The following is a 4,044-nucleotide window of genomic DNA, read 5'->3' as shown; positions in this document are numbered from 1 at the left end:
TGCCCTGACTACATTTTTTTTTTTTTTAAATGTGTTCTTTTAAGTAGAAGTATTGCCTCTGTAATCCTCAGGTGTTCTGGAAGAAAACAATTTGAAAAGCATGAAAGTCAGGTGTACCGGTGCTAATATCGTGTGTAGTGTTAACTTGATGGGGAGTTCCGTGGGTCTTCAGTGTTCTTGTCACAGCTCTTTGCTTGAAATGAGTTGCTCATTTTATAATCATGAGATACAAAAATCAAGGCTTTTGCCCTATTAATGTATGTGAAGCAAGGACCAGCTAGACAAGTTTGGGGGTCTGTTTTTGCTGAAACTATCTAGTAAAGAGAAGCCAATACAAAGTAATAATGTTTTGTTATCTGGAAGGCCAGTCTTCAAATGATTGTTTTTCTTGGAAATAGCTAAACTGTTGGGGAAAATTACACTGAGATTGAAGTTCTAGTGACTGTGTTAATAAAAACAAGGGAAATAAACCATTTTTATAATTACCTTTAAAACATACTGATAGCCTTCCAACATTGTATCAGATTACTGTTGAGAGATCGTTCATTAGGGCTCGGTGGTTTCACTATCACAGGAATTGAGGATTACTAACAGGAAAGGATAGCCCCATTCTCGTTACCAGCGTTTGGATCTAATGTTTAATCTTCAGGACTAATAAGCGTTCATTGTCACAGCATTTTCCCTGATCCTGAGTATTTCGGTAGGTGCTTGACAAACCCCAGTTTGATTCACGAAACCCTGAGGTAGAAGATTGTGATTCCAATTATGTAAATTTAAGGTAAGAAATCACCACACAATCTTAAACTGCTGGTCATTGATAGCATACATCTAACATGAATTAGCTAAATAGATGACTATGTATTGCAGTGCCCACTAAGCTTAATCACATATATACCAGCATTTTAAAAACGAAATTCCTTTAGGAAGCATTAAGGAGAGATTAGAGTTGCTTTTCAGATGAACCGTGAGGATGCAGTTGTAATACTGTCATTTATATGGCACTTACTGTGGGCTGTCCAGTGTCTTTGGTAGTTTACAAGCATTGCTCATCCTTACTCTTACAGTGTCCTTACGGGGTAGATGGGGGCATCCAAATTTTACCCCTGGCTCAGAGAGCCACCTGACTTGCCTGATGCCATGGAGCTGCTAAGAGGAGAGCCAGGGTTTAAGCCGGTCTGAGTAGAGACAGCTGCTTTGAAACGAACCTCGAATCCCTTGCAAAACAGTTTCCTGAAGCCAGTTAATGAGACTTTAGATTTGAACTATGTTGCTAGAAACAACCTTTGATGAGGCAGCCTATAAAGGGTAGAGAATTGAGGACAACTGATGAAATCCTGAAGCAGCACAGATGGGAAATCTGTGTAACTTCACCAGTCTAAGGTCTTGGATAAGATTTAACCTGCAACAATATGTGTAAGTATATAGTTTTTAATGAGAAGCAATGTTTGATTGGTTGACTTAACTTTAGCCTCTTCTGAATGGATTTCTATGAATCTTGGAAGGATGAGAAATGGAATCTTATATTTTATGCATGTAACATAAGATTTGGAAACTGGTTTCCAGCTTTTGAAATTGTTATATCGTGAAAAGATGATTCAAGTTCACTGGAGAAAAAAAACAACATGATGCAAATACAATGCTGTTTGTTAAGTGTAACAAGTGCCAGTCTCAAGGAAGTTTCCTATTATTTGCTCCTGGTCCCAATCTCTGCAACTGAAAGAAAGAGTGATGTTAACTTTAGGACCATGTGGACCTGGAAAGAGAAAAAATTTAAAAAAAAGAAACACAAAAAACTGCAGGTAGTTTCATTTTCCTTTAAAGAAGCTTACTTTGGAGATCTTTCTTTCAGTTTCCTTCTTTTTTCTAGTTTTTTTCCAGTTTTTCAGAAATGGAGGTGGGATTATTTTATAGAATAGAATGATGTTCACAGTAAAAACAAATCATTTCACCAACCTACCTGCTCTGATTTAATTACCTAAGACATCTAATCAGGGACAAATAGAGATAGAATTGGGAGAGGCTAAGCCAGGGACAGCACAGGAAAATGAGGTTTCCAAGACTCCCAGTCCGACCCCCTTCTCTCTTTTGAATCTTTTTTTTTTTTTCATTTTTGATTTGATGTTTCCCCCACCTCTCATTCTACCTCATCTTGCCCCTGTTACTTGGCCTTATGTTTTACTCTATAAAGGACAAGATGGTGCCTCAGCTGTGCGCGTCTTCTTTTTTTTTTTTTTTTTAAAGAGACCCGATCTCGCTATGATGCCCAGGCTGGACTCGAACTTCTGGGCTCAAGTGATCCTCCCTCCTCAGCTTCCCAAGTAGTTGGGACACACAGACACACAGCACTGTGCCCGCTACCTCTTCATTTTTAAATGTGGTACAAGAATGTACCCAAAAGTCTGTCCTAGAGAACGTTTGGGAGAAATAACTTGATTTGTTTATAAGCTGGATCATCTAAGTAGTGCGTTTCTGTTTGAACATTTCTATTAACCTTCATTTAAGGCTACATTCTACCTCTGGACATTTTATGTGAGTCAATCAGTTTGCTTTTGTCTTAAATTAGTTCAAATTTGGTTTCTGAAATGCACGTGACTACTGTGGTCTCTACAACTTAAATGACCTTAAAACACTTTCCTTGGTAATGTCCTTATAAAGGTTCTGTCTTTCCAAGTATAGCTAAACTCCCATAAGGCAGAAACTCATTTGGTATTCCCTGCCAGGTCTCAGTATCTCTGGGAAGAAGAAATATTCCTCACTTAAAAACATCCACAGGCTGGGGACGGTGGCTCACTCCTATAATCCCAGCACTTTGGGAGGCTGAGGCGGGAGGATTGCTTGAGGCCAGGAGTGGAGACTTAGTCTCTCTAAAAAAAAAAAAAAAAAAGGCATGGTTGCGTGCTCCGATAGTCCCAGCTACCCTGCATGAGTGGGGAAAAGTTGAACCCGAGAGGACCTTGAGTGGTGAGTATGGAGCTGAAAGTGGGCATCGGGTGGCATTTCATCCTCATTGCCGAGACCTCCCACTCCTTGGCTCCTAGAACTCCAACAGCCAAGGTTATACTCCCCCAGGCAGGTACTAAAAAGATTCCTCTCTAGAGACACTGACCAGTTCAAGAAAAAAGAGCTATAGATACTGACATCTTGAGGCTTCCACTTGGCCACCCCACAGTGAATTCCTGCAATTTACTAGCTCTGCTGATGCCAAGCATCCCGAAAAGGTTTTTAGTGCCTTGTCTAACGGTTAACCATGAGTGGATAGCCAAAGACTATCACCCATTTTTGGAAAGCCTTCCCATAAAAGATAGAGACCAAAACAAATAGGAAGAAAAAAGTCAGGGAAGAAACAACGCAGAAGAAAACTTAAGGGGGGGAAAAAAACAACCTTGTAACTTTAAGAGAGATGAGAGATGATATTGTCTCCATGAATACAATTTTATGCTATTTTAGGAAAGTAACATTCAGAGAATAAGAATTCTAGAAATTACAAATGTAAGGCTACCAATGAATGCTAAGATTAGTGTATAGGGATTCTTTAGCAATTTTATTTGGCATTTAACAATCTATTTGTTATAAGCAGCCTTGCAAAGAAATCTTTGTCAGAAAGCCTTTACTATGCCTCTTTGCTTTTTTCCCTAAGGATAAACTTCGGGCTCTGGAATTATTGGGTCAAAGAACATGCATGTTGTTAAGACTCTAGAGCCGCTTTCCAAGTCACTTTCTAAGAGAGGCACAATTTACAATCCCACCAGCAGGATCTAAGGGGGCTGTTTCACTGCAGAATTGGATATTTTCTTTGCCGATAATGTCGCAGATCCAATGCTGGTGTATCTCCTCTTATGCGCTTGTAAGTAGAAGTCATTTTGGTAGCATAATCCTTTTCAAATGAACCCGATCCGGTGACTTAAGAAAAACCTTGTTCATGAGAATTATCACTCTTAAGGCTATTCAGAGGTTTGGGCTTTTTCTAAATGAGATTTGTTTTAAACCGATGCACCCGTATCATTTTCCGTATTTGCTATGCATATTCCTTCCAAGCCATTCTTT

The sequence above is a fragment of the Lemur catta genome, chromosome 20 (assembly GCF_020740605.2).
Source record: "Lemur catta isolate mLemCat1 chromosome 20, mLemCat1.pri, whole genome shotgun sequence".
In the NCBI taxonomy this organism is placed as follows: Eukaryota; Metazoa; Chordata; class Mammalia; order Primates; family Lemuridae; genus Lemur; species Lemur catta.
This window is presented reverse-complemented; position numbering follows the sequence as displayed.